Raw genomic sequence first — 17559 nt, forward strand, 5'->3', positions numbered from 1 at the left:
TTGCGGACCATAATGTATGCATCTATCAGATTTCCAAAGGCATTTCCATTACGGAGTGTCAAGGCAAAACGGGAGTGTAGGGGTTGGTAGCTTTCTTCACTCGCTGTTGCCTCCCCAGAGAGATTCAGTCAGACCAAGGGTCTCATTTTACCACTCAGCTGTTTAAGGAAGTCATGGATAGCTTAGGCATACAGAACCTCAAATCAAGTGCACGCCATCCTGAATCCCAGGGAGCATTGAAAAGTGAGCATCATTCACTGAAGACCATGTTAACAGTGTACTGTCAGGATTGGCCAAATGATTGGGATAAAGGTGTCCCATTAAATTGCTTATCTTCAAAGATGCCCCAAATAAATCTACTCCGTTTACTTCCTTTGAGTTAATATTCATACATGAAGTGAGAGGTCCTTTGAAATTTATTAAATATGAATTGACAGGACAAAAGTCTGAGATCTCACACTTGGATAATGTATGTGAGGTGAGGGAGAGATTAAATTCAGTCGGTGAGTTAGCCAAACAGCACCAGAAGTGGGCACGGCATAGAGTAAAGCAGGTGGGGATGACGTGTTAGTATTGACACCAGTGGTAAGAAATCCTTTCAAAGCCAGGTTTAGTGGCCCCTTTCAAATTAAAAAAATGTTGAGTCAATTAAACTATCTGGTAAAGATACCAGGTATGACAAAACTGTTATCGAGTATGTCATGTGAATGAATAATGCTCCAGCCACAGTTAAGACTCTGGAACAGCTTTGTGGCCAGATGAACAAATTGTGCAGCTTATCTGTATGATGTAGTGATCTTTCACAAGTGATTGAAAGCTCACATGTTGGCAGAACATGTTGAACGATTACAAGAAGCAAACTTGGTAATAAACGTAAAGAAAACAGAATTCGCGAAGGCAGAGATGATGTTCTTGGGACATTACATTGGACATGGAAAGTTGACCCCATGGAACACAAAGACGAAGGACTTTGAGGAATTTCCACGACCATCCTCGAAGAAAGAGGTGCTTCAGTTTTTCGAAATGAGTGGGTTCTATCGGAGGTTTGTTGCAAACTTCAGCAGCGTATTGGCACCACTGATGGATTTATTAAAGAAGAACACAGAATTGTGGTGGACAGAACAATGCCAGGAGGCATTTGAGAATTTTAAAGCAGGATTAATCACCGCACCAGTTTTATCTGCAAAAAACATTTTGAAACCCTTTGAAAATTGTGTATGATGCTCGGGATATAGGGGTTGAAGATGTATTGATGCAGAAAGATAATGATGGAATTGAATGGCCAATTGGCTACTTGTCGAAAAAACTCAATATCCACCAGAAATAAATACAACATCCCCATTATTGAAAAACAATGATTGAGTTTCGTACTGGCCTGACAGCATTTTAATGTTTACATGACAAATAAATTGTCGAAGACTACTGTGGACAACAATGACAATCCTCTCGCATTTTTTGGGACACTTAAAGACCAAAATATGAGACTATTTCATTGGAGTCTTATGTTACCGACTTTAAACTTACAAAATGGATATGCTGTGGGTTGTAGAAATGTGATAGCAGATGTGTTATCGTGAATTTAAAGGAAGAAGTTTAGATACAATTTGCCTTATTCCAGTGTTATATACATGTGCAGAATTAATATGAATGGTATAACTGAGATTACTACTTTTGTATTTCATAATAATGGGATTAAGAAGTAGAGGTAAAGGAATGTAGCCATCTTTTCATTCTGATTGCTCAATTTTTTTTTCCTGAAACGGGGGAGATGTTATGAAGCCGAAAGCATGTCTGGTCACTTTAAGGGTCTTGCTGAATAGAAAGTACAGCAACAGATGCCAGCTAAAGGTCAGACTGTTCCAAATGTAACACTTAGCTGGGAAATGGATACCTGAGTTTTGGTTGCTGTTTTGACAACAATTCAAATACAATCAAAGACTTTAAGTAACGCTCAGGATACCAGAAGCCAACAGAATGTGAATATTATTGTTTGGACACCTGGAAAGCAATCAAATTGTGTGAATTATTGTATCATGGGAAGTATATAAACCCAGCATTTTGAACACTAGAGGGAGAGCCACTGCCATCAACAGCAGAGTAACTGCTGTAGAGCAGGAGTGCTAACTGGCCATCTCAAACACTCTCTATCAAAGATACATGTTCATGTTAAACTACTTGCAGTAAACAAAAGATGACCCAGGGAGATCAGCAGCTGGAAGAGTGAACACAGCGGTGAAGATGGAGACTGTGTGGTCTTGATATTGTAATGTTTAACATGTGGGTTGTTGGAACAGCATATGTTTACAGAGTTGGAGTAGATAGTAAGTAGTTAAGAAAAGAGGGGCTTGTATTTGTGAATAGTTGTTGTTTGGTGTTCACTATTTAAGTTAAGAAACTAACTTGTTTATTTTTGTTTAAATAGTGGAATGTGGGAGAACTGTGTTGCTCATATTTTAAGATTACAAGGTGAGGCGAGCTTTTCTGGGTGTTTGGTTTTAATTAACAGAAGGGTTCGACTCTACCTTGTAAATGTCCATCCATGCCATCCGCATTTCCCTGCAGTTGGCCCATATCCTTCTAGTCCTTCCCTATCCACATATTTATCCAAATGCGTTTGAAATGTTGTTAATGTACCACCCCCCAACCACATCTGGTAGCAGCTCATCCATGTACCAGTCCTCTGTGTAAAGAAATGGCCTCTCAGTTTCCGTTTTATTCCTTCGCCTTTAACCTTAAAGTGATCCCCTCTAGTCCTCGATTCTCTACACCTTGGAAAAGGATTGAGAGCATTAACCCTATCTATAGCCCTCATGATCTTATATAGCTCGATAAGATCCCCACACCGTCTCCTACACGCTGAAGAAAATGTCCTACCTCTCCCTATAACTCAGACCATTGGGTCCTGGCAACGTCCTTGTAAATTTCTTCTGCACTCTTTCTAATTTAATAACATCCTCCCTATAACAAGGTGACAAAACTGAACACAATACTCCAAGTGTGGCCTTAACAAAGTCATGTGTAACTGCAACATAAATTCCCAACTTCTATACTCAATACTCTGCCTGATGAAGGCCAGTGTGCCACTGCTGTCTAACTATGACCCCACTCTTAGAGAACCGTGCACGTGAATGCCAAGGTCTCTCTGCCCACTGCCAAACTTAAGCCCCTCCCATTCACCATGAAACTCGTACCTTGATTTGAGTTTCCAAAATGCAAGACATCACGCATCTATATTAACTTCCATTGCCATTTCCTGGCCCACTTGCCCACCTGATTAAGGTCCTGCTGCAATTTCTAATAAAATTCCTCACTGATCACGCTCCCAATTATTTTAGTGTCATCTGCAAACTTACTAATCATGCCTTGTACATTCTCAACCATATCATAGCTATGGAACCATGCTCCAGTCTGACAAGCATCCTTCCACTAAGCCCTCTGCTTCCTACCATCAAGCCAACTGTGTATCCAATTGGTCAGTTACCCCATCATTCCACGTGGTGTAACCTTCCAGAGCAGACTGCCACGTGGAACCTTATCAAAGGCCTCACAGAAATCCATAGAGACTCCGCCTGCCGCTCTGCCCTCGTCGACCTTCTTGGTCACTTCATCAAAGAACTCTAACAAATTTGGGAAGCATAATCTCCCACTCACAAGTCTATGCTGACCGGTCTGAATCAAACCCTGTGTAAGTAATGGGTGCAGTCAATGGTATGCTGTCCTTCATTGTAAGATGATTCGAGTACATAAGTAAAGCCATTTTCCTGCTGTTGTAGAGCCTTGCTGAGACAGCATTTGGGGCACTCTCTACAGATTTGATCACCTTTGAAAGGATTTATCTCCTTACCACAGACACGGGTGATGGTAACATGAGGACAGAGTAAAGAAGCTGCATTTTTAATCTGTGGAGCTCTGAGAGACGAAGAAATGGTGACGCTGAAAACGAGGAGTGGCAGCAATGTCTCTTTTATTTCCAAAAGAGACATTGATCAGGTGAGAAATTCCATACTTTACCCATGATTGATTGGTTTGATTTATTGTCACGTGTATCTCAGTACAGGGAAACACTTTATTTATGAGCAGTGGAGGCAGATCATAGTAAGCATGGCCAGACAGATCATAGGGTGGAAATAGACTTGGACAGAGTAAGGCATACAGGTTACACTGAACAAGACGTACATTTGACAAGATCAACATGAACAAGATGAGCATTATTTGAACTTAGAGAGTCCACTCATCAGTCTAACGTGACTATCCTAATTGTTTATATGCCTAAATTAACTATCCCCACGTTATTGTGCAGTCGGCGTGTGAACCCTGTACTGAACGTCAGGTTGCTCACAATCCCCAACAGCAGCCACAATACCTTCCGTCTGAAACAGGCAGCCATTCCCACCAGCTTCCGCCCTACAGAGAGAACACCAGGCTGTCTTCGTGGAGATAGAAGATGTCTTCTTGAGACTTCACACAAGACATATGGCTTCCCTGCTCACCGCTAGAAAACCACGTTAAAGTCCCACGTATTATCATAAGCAACGGAGCCAGGAGGAACAACGTGGAACAGTCTGTCTGTGCAGCCTCTGCTCCACTTGTTCATCATGTTGGAGCATCAATTAGGAGACACTTAAGACTGCCGATGCTGGAGATCAGAGTAGAGAGTCGATTGCTGGAAAAGCACAGCAGGTCAGGCAGCATCCGAGAAGCAGGAGGATTGACGTTTTGGGCATAAGCCATTCATCAGGAATCAGCATCAATTACCTCATTCTGCCCCTGTGTAAGTGCGTTGTTGGGGGAATGACCTCGTACTGTTCCTGCCTAAGTGGCTCAAGGGACTGAATGGCCTCATCCTGTTCCTGTGTAAGTGAATCAAGGGACTGAATGGCTTTTTCCTCGTCCGATTGGACAGGGCCAAGGGCCTGATTGGGTTACCCCTGGTTCCTGTTTGACAGCTCGGTGTGCTGACTAGTGTGATGATGCTGCAGCTTTAAGAGGTCATTTTCGTTCTGGTTTCTTTTAAGAGAGAGATTGAACGAACGTTACCAAGCTGGCTAATTACCAACACTCGAGTAAACAGCTAGTGAGGCCTTAGGTTAATTTTAATGCAGCCTGAATGGGTGTGGCCAGCTCTCACTGATTAGGATCTCTGGGTTTTAGTTTCTCAGTAACATCAGAAAATATTGGGGTCTACACAGAGTTGGAAGCTTCAGTGGATGTCTCCTTGTTGCTACTGTCTCTGAATTTTCTCTTGCTGCTGTTTTTAATTCTTGGATTGGAGAAATGTTTGTGGCATTCTGTGCCTGAATATTTCTTTTTGCCAAGGGCTGTGTTTATGGGATTTTCCTATATTGGAACAGTTCATCAGTGATAGTTCCTAGATCTATTATTCTGTTTAGTTGTCCAATAGAATTACATTATTCTAAATTCCTCTTTCTTTGGTTTCATTTCATCTTTCGTGTTTAAGTAAATGGTGTTCTGCTTCACACCGAGTAGTTTGACCAGTCACATTGCATCTGGAACAGACACTTTACATTTCCTTTAAAATATGAAAACATTAGAGTCTACGCTACCGCCTTCAAATATTTTCGAGGGGCTCTGGTGTGGTCCATCACACTAGACTCCTTCTCTTCCTGAGTAATAGGCTGGAGGCACTGAATGGGCTGTCCCCGTACTACTCCAATAATGTCAATGGGCTGAATGACTTCCTCATATTCCTGTGAAAATAGCGTGAGGTGCTGAATGAACTCTTATTTTACTGTGGCAATGTGCAGTGCCAGGCGGTGCTGTTACATGAATGTTACAGACCCTTTAACAGCACACGCCTCAATGGAGTCTGGGTCTTGCTGCACATGAACACAGACCAGTTCAGGAGATGACGGGGGATAAAACATTCTGAACATTGTGGAATCTTCAGTGACCATCCCCACTTCTGATCTTATGGTGGGGAGGGTGGGGGCGGGGAGAAATTGATGAAGCAGCTGAAGATGTTTGTGAAGAGGAAGCTACCCTGATGATCTCCCACAGAGGTGACCCAGAGATGATGAACATCTTCCTTTGTGCCATGTTTGACACCAAACACTGGAGAGTTTACTCTGATTCCCATTAAGTCCAGCTCCTTGATGTCAACAGAAGGCAACCACTGCCTTGATATCAGGGCCAGTCCATTTTACCTGAACCCTTGTGACAAACTCTTTTGTTCATATCAATAGGCCATAGTGTTTTCTTCAAAAAGGTAGGATTGAATTTCAGGATTTTTCTTCTCAAGAGTGTTGGGGGATCCAGATGACTGAAAGTATTTGAAGAGGAGGTAGATGGATATTGACCTGTCAGAGAGTTGAGGGCTATGAAGAATTGGGTATGAAAGAGGATTTGAGACCAAGAGCAGATCAATCATGATGTTAGTGAAGGGCAAGGCAGACTTGGGGGGTGAACGACCTGCCCCTGTTTCTGATGTTCTCACATTCTGTTATTGAAAAGTTAGTGGGTGTCATTTTCATGGATGTTCTGTTACTGTATATTGCAGTTAGTGAGACCAGAGGATTTTGTGAGCCATCTCTGAGTGAGATATAGGGGCTGTATTCAGTGAATCTGAGTTTACAACATGACCAACAAATGGAGCACAAGTTGCAGAGAGGGGAAGCTCTGTAAAGAGAGATGAGGGGCCTCTTTCATACCCAGCCTGGGTTTTCTAATTACATTTCCCAAATCACCTCAAAGCGTGTGTGACAGCCTTGAGGGGCTGAATGGTCTCCTTTATTTCTGTGCACCAGGTTTTAGGAGTAAGTGGCTTCCAACTGCTCCTGCCGAGCAGGTTTGAGGGGCTGAATGGAACACAGAAGCATGGGACTGAGGAGCAGGAGTGGGTCATTAGATACTTTGAGCCTTCTCCACCAGGCACGAAGATTGTGTCTGATCTGGTTGTGGTCTCAGCCCCACTTTCCTCTCTGTATCCCATTATCAGTGACTCACTTCCCTGTCAAATATTTCACTAACGCAGCTTTGAATCAATGTGAGCAAAGAGGCACGATAAACTTCCAGTGAAGAGAATTCTGACTTGAAAGGTCCTTTCAGAATTTTTCGTCATCCCTCTTATAGAATCAGAGAGTCAACAAGAACGGAAACAGACCCGTTAGTCCAGTCTGTTCACTCCGATCAGATATCAAATCTGATCCAGTCCCATTTGCCAGCATTTGGCCAATATCCCTCCTCTTTCAGATACTTTTTCAGATTCTTCATAGCCCTCAACTCTCTGAAAGGTCAATATCCATCTACCTCCTTAGGCAATTGTAACCGCCTTCAGCACTTCCTCTGACAGCACTTTCTGTACACACACCACTCTCTGTGTGAAACATTTATCTTCAGGTCCCTTCTAAAGCATTCGCCCTCTCGCTTTCAACCTATGCCCTCTTGTTCTGGGCTCCCCTATCCTGGGGAGCAGAACGTGGCTGTTCAGAATATCCATGCCCCTGATGATTTTATCAGCCACTATAATGTCACCCCTCAGCCTCTGACACTCCAGCGGGAAACACCTCAACCTAATCAACTCTCCCGAAAGCTCAAAACCTCCAGTCTTGGAACATCCGTGTAAATCCTTTCAGTATTCTTAAAGTGGTCCCACCAACACCCTGTACAGATGCAACATGCCACCACAACTCCTATACTCAATGCTCTGACTGATTAAGGCAAAAGTGCCAAATGTGTTCAGCACCACTCTGTCTACCTACGACTCCACTTCAAGGAACAATGTATCTGCAGTCCTATGTCCCTTTGTTCCACAACACTCCCCAGGACCTTACCATTAAGTGTATAGTTTCTGCCCTGATTTGCCTTCCCAAAATGCAAAACCTCATCTTTATCTAAATTAAACTTCATCTGTTACTCCTTGCCCCTTTGTCCCATCTAATTGTGGTCTCGTTGTACTCTGAGATAATCTACTACACCAACTTTCTGATGTAATCTCTAAACTTACTAACTATGTCCCCAATATTCACATCCAAATCCTTGATATAAATGATGAATGCAGTGAACTCAGTACTGATTCTTGCAGAACACTGCTAGTCACAAGCTTCCAATCTGTAAAAAAAACACATTTATCTTCAAGGCAATTGTGACCAGCTTCCGCTGTATCCCATGAGATCTAATCTTACTAATCTGTCTACCAATCGGAATATTATGAACACCTTGCTGAAGTCCATATAGACAAAGTCTACTAAACTGCCTTCATCAATCTTCTTTATCACCTCTTCATAAAACTCAACCAAATTAATGAGACATGATTTCCCATGCAGAAAGCCACATTGTCTACTCCGATCAGCCCTTGCATTCCCAAATGTATATATATGCTATCCTTCAGAATTCTACCCCCCCACCAACACCTTACACACCACTGACATCAGGCTCACTGGTCTATAGTTCCCCGGCTTTTTGAGTCACTGTTTTCTTTTCTAGTCCCACTCCTCCACTGCTCACAACAAATGTTAAATATAACCAGGTCAGTGATATGGCCAATGATATCAGTCTCAGACTGGGTCAGGGTCAGTTTCGGGAACAAATCAGGCTAGTATCTTTAATCTGCTAAAATAGCACATTTGTGATCCAGAGGAATGATACTCCAAACTATGATGGAACGATAAATGGCAAACGGTTTGGATATTGCAAATAAAGAATCGATATTTCCCTTTCGAAAAACACTGACACACGCACACACACACACACACACATACACACACATACACACACACCGATAAACAAAATCTCTGCAATTTGAAGTTGAAAGAACTTTGTCCAGATATTAGTGTAACTCATGACAAAAGGAAAAATTGAGAGATTGTCCAAAATGTGATTCTGCTTCTGAAGATATTCTACTCACACAAGCTGCTAGCAATGGGATTTCATCCTGGAACAGTTGTATTTTGCTGAATTCCCTTTGCATTAGGCAGTGAGGAGATTCCAATGAATTCTGGTCAGGGATCGCCCAAAGAGTAGCACGGTGGCTCAGTTGGTTTGCGCTGTTGCCTCACAGCACCAGGGACTTGGGTGCGATTCCAGCCTTGGACGACTATCTGTTTGCATATTCTCCCCATCTGCGTGAACTCCTGATGGGTGCTCCAGTTTCCTCCCACAGTGCAAAGCGGTGCAGATTGGGATGATTGGTCATGCTAAATTGTCCATAGTGTTCAGGGATTTCTAGGTTTGTTCCATTAGTTAGTGGTAAATGTAAGGGAACGGGCCTGGGAAGGTCACTCTTGGGATGGTTGGTATGGAGTTATTGGGCTGAAGGGCCTGTTTCCACACTGCACGGATTCTACAAAATAAGAACGGTAACAATGCCAGTAGATTTTTTACTTTAGCTCACACACATTGCTCTGATGATGAATAATGAAGGAGAGAGAGTGCAATAGTCGATCCTTCTCAAGCAGATTATATTTTCTCCCTCTCTGAGTTGAATCACACAATAATGTCATCCTCTCCCAAACTGGACCATGTGAGGTCTCATTGTACATTGTCCAAACTATGTCACCATCACATTCCCTGTTCCATGTAGGTGCATCATTGCTGCTGTCATACACAGAGCCATACTCTTAGCAGAAAATGGTCTCAGTCGACTTAAAGATGAGTTTACATATCCCTGCGTCATTGAAAAATAAAATGTTTACTGTATTCAGAATACCTGTGTTTAAATGAATGCATTTTTTTAACAAATAAAGAAATTGGTGAAAAGGCTCGGCAGGTCTGTCTACATTCTGATGCCTTTTCCATACTGTAGTTGCACCAGTGTCCACCACTTCCTCTGATATCATTCCATACGCACACCACCCTTTGTGTGAAAAGGTGCCCTTTAGGCCTCTTCAAAACCTTTCCCCTCTCACTATCAACCAATGCCCTCTAGTTTTAGATGCCTACAACCTGGGGAAAAACCCTGACTACTCACCCTATCCATGGCCTTTCTGATTTTATAAACCTTAACTGCTGCGAAATGTGACTCCAATCAACACGAATGGCTGTACTTGCAGTCATCCTGGGCCGAAATTCTGAAATTCAATACTGACACCTCTTCTTTCTCCATCAGGTCACAATTCTAAATCCATTTTAATCAGTTTTTTTCAGATGTATTATGAAACACTTCTGTGGAATTTGTACTTAAAACTTTGTCATGTTGAGGTTGTACAGGACTTTGGTGAAACGTCTTCTCGAATACTGTGTCCAGTCTCGTCACCCTGCCCGCTCATTCCATAGGCACACCACCCTCTGGGTGAAAAAGCGACCCCTTAGGTGACTTTTAAATGTTTCCCCTCTCACGTTGAATCTATGTCCGTTAGTTTTGGTCTTCCCTACACTTAGAAAATACCTTGACTATTCACTTTGATATTATTGGCCATGATATTATTAAGCTGGAGAGGGTTCAGAAGAGATTAACCTGGATGTTGTTGGGAAAGGAGGGATTGAGCTATAAGGAGAGGCTGGATAGACTGGGATTTGTTTTCACTGGAGAGTATGAGATCAAGGGGTAACTTGTGGGCGGCATGGTGGCACAGTGGTTAGCACTGCTGCCTCACAGCACCTGAGACCCGGGTTCAATTCCCACCTCAGGGACTGACTGTGTGGAGTTTGCACGTTCTCCCCGTGTCTGCGTGGGTTTCCTCCGGGTGCTCCGGTTTCCTCCCTTAGTCCAAAGATGTGCAGGTCAAGGTGAATTGGCCATGCTAAATTGCCCGTAGTGTTAGGTAAGGGGTAAATGTAGGGGTATAGGTGGGTTGCGCTTCGGCGGGTCGGTGTGGATTTGTTGGGCCGAAGGGCCTGTTTCCACGCTGTAATGTAATCTAAAAAACTTTACAGAGGTTTATAAAATCGTGAGGGGTACAGATAAGCTGAAGGGCTGATGCCTTTTCCCTGGAGTTGGGGATTCAAAATTGAGGGATATTTTAAGATGTGAAGAAAAATGATTTGCAAAAGTCATGAGAGATAATTATTTTAGACAGAATCTGGCTTGTGTGTGGAATGAACTTCCAGAGGAAGTGGTGAAAGCAGAGACAGTTACAATGTTTAAAGGACATTTAGATCAGTCCATGAATAAGACATCAGTTTGGATGGTGCTGTGAGCAGTTGCCCTCTCCCTCCCCCTCCCCTTCTCTGAATGAATCCCTGTTGGTTTTCACCCTCTGCCAATGCCTGTGCAGTGGCATAGAGAGGCCAGCAGAGGGTGGAATTGCATCACTTTAAACACCATAGAGACTGCCAGACTTACCCCACACAGAGACACACAGATACACACACGGGGATGGTGACGACACGGCGAAGAAGCTCATCTGGTAATTTAAACTAAACATAAAGAAATGCTCAATTCGCCTCGTAAACTGTTAATGTATGAGTGAAAGAGAACTCGCAAATTCCACTGTTTAAATAAATTCATTCATTTATTTTTTAACTCTGAAAGTGAACATATTACATCAACCATTCACAATTCTGAGACCCCCTTTCTCTTAACTGCTTATTCCCCAATTCCAACTCCATAATGATATACTCTTTCAATAAGGTGCTTATTAAAGTTACATCAACTTCATTTCAAAACCACACAGCAGCTGTTGTTTTTGTCTCTTCTTCTATGAGAAGATCTCACTGGGTCATCTTCTGTCTTTTTACTGTGGATATGTTTCATATGAAAAGGTACCTTTGATAGAGAGTGTTTCCTAATCCCTTGGATCTGTGTTGATGGCATTTGCTCTGTCTGCAATTTTCAAAATGCCTTCATTCTTAATATCCACAACATCAGATTATCTCATTGGTTCAATTTTCGAAAACCAATAAATTCAAACTTGATTTGGTTTTAGTATCCTTGGGCATAAATTAAACTGATTGGTACAATTCAAATTGTTGTCCAAAGAGCAAACAACTCAGGTATCTATTTCACAGTCAAATGTTACACATTTTCAATTGTCCTTGATACTCTGGGTCTGCCATCCTCTCATAACACAGTAGTTTTTCAGCTCTCAGTTCAGAACAGCATTCCCTCTCTTTTAACGGTACAGTACACATTTTCAACTTCATAACATTAATACCCTGATGTCAATGAAGATAGGTGGAGCCTATCCATATTTCTCTTTCTCTGTGGTTTGTCAATATTGCATCCACTCCGTTTCATGTGTGTCAGGATTTTTGTTGCTGCATTGACAGCATATCATTATTCGACTCTGTCCACGGGAAGGTAGCGGTATTTCACTTGCTCATACAAGTGAGTGTGGCAGGATTTCAGCTGTTTCTTGGGGACTGTGGCACTGCGACAATCTCAATGTTTGTAGATGGCACCAAACCTGAAAGAATTGAAAAGTCTATGGAGGACAGTGTGGATCTAACAGGACAGTGACATGTTGGTGTAGTGTTCAGATGTAAGGCAGATGGGGATCAATGCAGAGCAGTGTGAGGTGATGTACTGTGGTAAAAAGGACAATGAAAGGCAGTCTTACACAGGCCAAAACATTATAAAGGGGCTGCAGGAGCAGAGAGCGCTGCGTGTTTCTGATCACAGATTATTGAAGATGTTAGGACAAGTGGGGAGAGCAGTAACTATCACAGATTAGTTTCAGTATCTGAGCTGTTTACAGGGGGAGGTGTAGAAGGGAATCTCGGTGCTCCATTCCTGGGAGGTGGTGGTGACGATGTGATGTGAGCCCACCCTCCTGCCCACCAAGACCATGGGGATTCCGCTCAACACAAAAGGGCATCAGGGCCATGGCTTCTAAGTTGTGTCAGGGGAAAACGGAGCTGCCAGTGGGTTTAAAGTGAGAATTGTCCTTCACTGAACATTGCTCCTTACTCGGTCAGTGGGACGTGGATGTTTCAGAATCTCCACACGAGGTGGCCCTGTCCTCTCTGGGAGAAGGAGAGGGAGGAAGGGTGGGTGGGAGTGGGTGGCCCTGCACTTAGTGCTGGTGCAGGTGGAGGGACATGGTGAGGGGTCTGGAGGGAGTCATTCCACAGTATTGTATCCATGCAGTGTTATTAGTGTGGGAGGTGTAGTGGAAGGCGTGACAAAGAGAGAGAGAGGGAGGGAAGGAGCTGCATGCAGCAGTGAGAGTGGTGGAGCATGAGCCTTGTTCGGGGATTGGTGCTATGACAAATATACAGTGAGTGTGAGGGAGCAGAGAGAATAAGGTGACCTTTATCCTGACAGAGCGGGGAAGGTTATTGATGCTTGTCCTGTATTGCTGGGCATTTCTTCAGACTGCAGATACTGCCCTGAGCTAGGTGGTGAGCTTGGACAATGCTCAGTGGGTCTGGTGGTGTAGTTCCCTCTGGAAGAGAATGGTCCATCCACCAGGACTCCGTGCCCCTGTCCACAAACTGTGGTGTAATTGCCCCTTATCTGCCATGCTCGGGGTAAACTGTGCAGGGCAGCTCCAAACAGAGAAAGCTCAACCGTGTGCACATTGGCCTTTTAAAGACTGCACCTGTGCCAGTGGTCACGGAATATCCAGGGGCACCCGGGCGATGGTGAGTCCCTCCACCCATGATGGGTAGGAGAATCGGGCTGGTATTGAATGAGAGGGAAACCATGGAGTGGGCTGGGTAGTTAATGAGGTGAGTAAGATAAGATAGCACCAGGAAACTAGCTCGGCCTCATGCAGACAATCCCTCTGTCACTCTCAAAGAGGAAGAAAGACAGAGATAGAGAGATCAGGTATAGTGAGCAACATGGCATTGAATGAGAGGGACAACATGGGGTGTGGTGGGTAGTTAATGAGGTGTGTTCAATAAGATAGCACCAGGAAACTAGCTCAGCCTCGCGCAGCCACTGTCACATTCAATGAATATTGGCTCATGTTACAGGATGTTATCGAAGCATCTACATTTCAGCATTCTGCAACCTGGGAACACATCCTTCCATGATACTGTCTCTCAGTCTCCCCCTCTCTGTCTATTTCCCAAACCCCTCCCATGTGGTGATATTTAAACTGATTTCCCCCGCCATCCCTCTCTGACAGTGATGTTCACACCCACAGCACCCCCTTGTCATGGCACAATGGAGATATGGAGCTGTAAATGGATGGGAGCTGCACAACCTGTCACTCCCAGCATGGGCTGCAAGTTTCCCCACGCTGGGCAGGGATCTAACACAGTGTTACTGAGCAATGCACTGGGGTGGCGTACACAGTCCTACAAGCTGGAAGGGTAACTGCTCCTGGTTTACAGATCAATGCACTGGGGAGGGCTATACAGCCCAACGTGTTGGGAGGGTAACTGCTCCTGGGTTACAGATCAATGCACTAGGGTAGTGTACACAGCCCTACATGCTGGGAGGGTAACTGCTCCTGGTTTACAGATCAATGCACTGGAGTGGGGTACACAGTCCTACATGCTGGGAGGATAACTACTCCTGGTTTACAGATCACTGCACTGGGTTGGGGTACACAGTCATACATGCTGGGAGGTAACTGCTCCTGGTTTACAGATCAATGCACTAGGGTGGGGTACACAGACCTACAAGCTGGGAGGGTAAATGATCCTTGGTTAGAGATCAATGCATTGGGGTGGTGTACACAGTCCTACATGCTGGGATAGTAACTGCTCCTGGTTTACAAATTAATTCACGAGTGATCTCTGCACAGGTCGCTGTGCTGGTCAGACTATCTGGTTGAGGTTTCTCGATAATGCAATGATGTGGTCTGTGTAGCTCCTTATGCTGGATGGATATTTGTTTCAATTTACACATTAGTGTTCTGCTGTGGTCTGCACAGCTCCCAGTGCTGGACAGATATCTAGTCCGGGGTTATAGATCAATGCACTGCTGTGGTCTGCACAGCTCCCAGTGCTTGACAGATATCTCGTCCAGGTTTATAGATCAATGCACTGCTGTGGTCTGCACAGCTCCCCGTGCTCGACAGATATGTGATCTGGGTTTATAGATCAATGCACTGCTGTCGTCTGCACTTCTCCCGGTGTTGGACAGATATCTAATCTGGGTTTATAGATCAATGCACGGGTGTGGTCTGCACATCTCCCGGTGCTGGACAGATATCTAGCCCGTGTTTATAGATCAATGCACTGCTGTGGTCTGCACTTCTCCCGGTGTTGGACAGATATCTAATCCGGGTTTATAGATCAATGCACTGCTGTGGTCTGCACATCTCCCGGTGCTGGACAGATATCTAGTCCGTGTTTATAGATCAATGCCCTGAACTGATTGGTGCAGTGTTCCACTCTGGTCAGATTGCTGCGTTGTATTGACCAGTGCAATGGATGAATCTGGATAGATTGCTGGATTGTATTGACTAGTGTAATGGGTGAATCTGGACAGATTGTTGTGTTGTACTGAGCAGGACACTGGCCTGGTCTGCACAGTGTTCCATGGTGAACAGATATCTCCTCTGGGTTTATGGGGTCCGGGCTGGTTCTGTGAGGTGGATTGAGAATGTGGTATATCTAACCATTTCAGCTGATCTGGCAATGCCTTTAGTTCCCATTCCTGTGATTGGACCCTCCGTCTCTCACCCCATTAATGTTACAGTGTGTCCATACACAGTACATCATGTTGGTGGGGTGGGTAGGGGGGAAAGGTGATGGACATTTCAAGGAGTTCCCCGGAACGTTCTGTCCCTGACATTCTATATCTGATATTCCCCGGAGCGTTCTATCCCTGACATTGTTTGTGAACGGCCGGACGTCAGTGAATTGAACAAACGATAAGATCCCAAGGGAAGAGATCCCGTTCCAGGGAGAAGGAGACACTGTTCTGAAGGCCGCCCAGCAGTTAAAGGAGTGAATACGTTTTCCCTGCGTTTACATTTCTTCACGACACAGGATCGACCACAATTTAGACCAAAATACAGGAATTCCCAAACTCCGTTTGTCTTCAGGAAACTGGGAGAGAATCCTTCAGGACAACAACATTTCCACCCTCCGTATTAGGAACTGGGCAGGAGTGACCTGTGTCTGCTCTCGAGTGATCAAATGTGTGGGAATGTTCTAGAAACCATTTGTCCTTATGGATGCGTCTTTGTGTGTTTGGAGAGGGAGGGTTTCTTGTGGTTTATGTCCCATTTTTGTCAGTAATTCTGACCTTCCCATTTGTTATTCCAGCTCTAATTATTTTAATAAATCCCTGAATACAGGGACACATTTGAAAATCTCACTGGGTCCCCAATCAAACGGGTCCCTTTGCCTCCAGGCTGATGGATAATGGGTTTGTTTTCCTTCCTCACAGTTAACGTAGTGACCATCTACGTCCTGCTTTATAAAGATTGTGGATTGTCTCCATGTGTCAGATGTTACCTGGGGGCTATGGCAGCGGCGGATCTCCTGGTCATTATCCTCGACCTGATCCTGAGACACATTCCCATTGTTTATAAGGAACAGTTTTATTTCCTGAAGGACTCCGTCCCCGTGTGTAATATCCACGCCGTCCTGCTTTATGCAGTCACTGACTGTTCTGTCTGGTTCACCGTCACTTTCACTTTTGATCGGTTTGTGGCCATTTGTTGCCAGAAGCTGAAAAGTAAATATTGCAGTGAGAAAACGGCAGCTGTGGTTCTGGGAGCAGTGACTGTGCTGAGCTGTTTAAAGAATATTTTCTGGTATTTTATGCTCACGGCTCGGTATTCGCTGATGAACCTCCCCTGGTTTTGTTATATAACAGACGCTGTTCGATTGTCCATTGTCTGGGTCACAATCGAGTCCCTCCACCACATTCTAACCCCGTGTGTCCCATTTCTCCTGATTCTGCTGCTCAATGCTCTCACTGTCAGACACATTTTAGTGACCAGCAGAGCCCGCAGGAGACTCCGCGCTCACACCAATGGGGACGCTCAGTCTGACACTGAAATGAAAAACCGAAAAAAATCCATAATTTTACTGTTTGTGATCTCGGCCAATTTCATCCTGTTATGGTCAACGTTAATGCTGTATTCTATATGGAGCCGGATGGATTGGATTGGGTATCAGTCTGTGTATTTGCATGCCTTTGTGCAGGAATTGGGCTTCATGCTGCAGCTTCTCAGTTGCTGCACAAACACCGCGATTTATGCCGTGACCCAGACTAAGTTCAGGCAGCAGCTGAAGAATGTGCTGAAATATCCCTTCACCCAAATTCATCCATCCATCAAATTCCCTCGTTAATCACTCCATCTGGGATTTTCTCGTTTCAGTTCAGTGTTTCAGCGATGGAGCAGCCTGTCGCTTTGGTAACAGACTGAGGGTAGCGCTGGTTTGTCCATCCTTATCCCACAGGAGGGTTACAGGGAAACATTTCAATGTTTCTCACAACTCAGGGGCCAGTGCGAAAAGGCACCATCCCACTGACTGTATCCATCACTTCCATTTGTAAACAATAAAAATGTTCATTAAAGCGTGCCGAGCAGCAGAGTGACCGATGTTGTTGTGTGTCTTTGTGTTGGAGAAGCTGAGCTGGAGAGAGACAAACTCAGCCCCAAGTCCTGGTCCTCAGTGAGGGGGAGGGCACCGCGCCCTGAGCTCAGGAGCTGGGTTTAACTCCCTCTGTCCCCCCACTCCAACCTGGCCTCCCCATTACCTCTCCCCTACTCTCGCCACCTGCCTCCACTCTTTCCTCTCCCC

General features: G+C 44.5%; 1 pseudogene; it reads left to right on the plus strand.

Annotated features, from left to right (window-relative positions):
• The first annotated feature begins 1023 nt into the window (after positions 1-1023).
• Positions 1024-17172, plus strand: LOC148149888 (putative G protein-coupled receptor 139; annotated as a pseudogene).
• The last annotated feature ends 387 nt before the right edge of the window (positions 17173-17559 follow it).

The sequence above is a fragment of the Chiloscyllium plagiosum genome, unplaced genomic scaffold, assembly GCF_037043375.1.
Source record: "Chiloscyllium plagiosum isolate Xiang-an unplaced genomic scaffold, Cpla_swu_hap1 HiC_scaffold_5, whole genome shotgun sequence".
In the NCBI taxonomy this organism is placed as follows: domain Eukaryota; kingdom Metazoa; phylum Chordata; class Chondrichthyes; order Orectolobiformes; family Hemiscylliidae; genus Chiloscyllium; species Chiloscyllium plagiosum.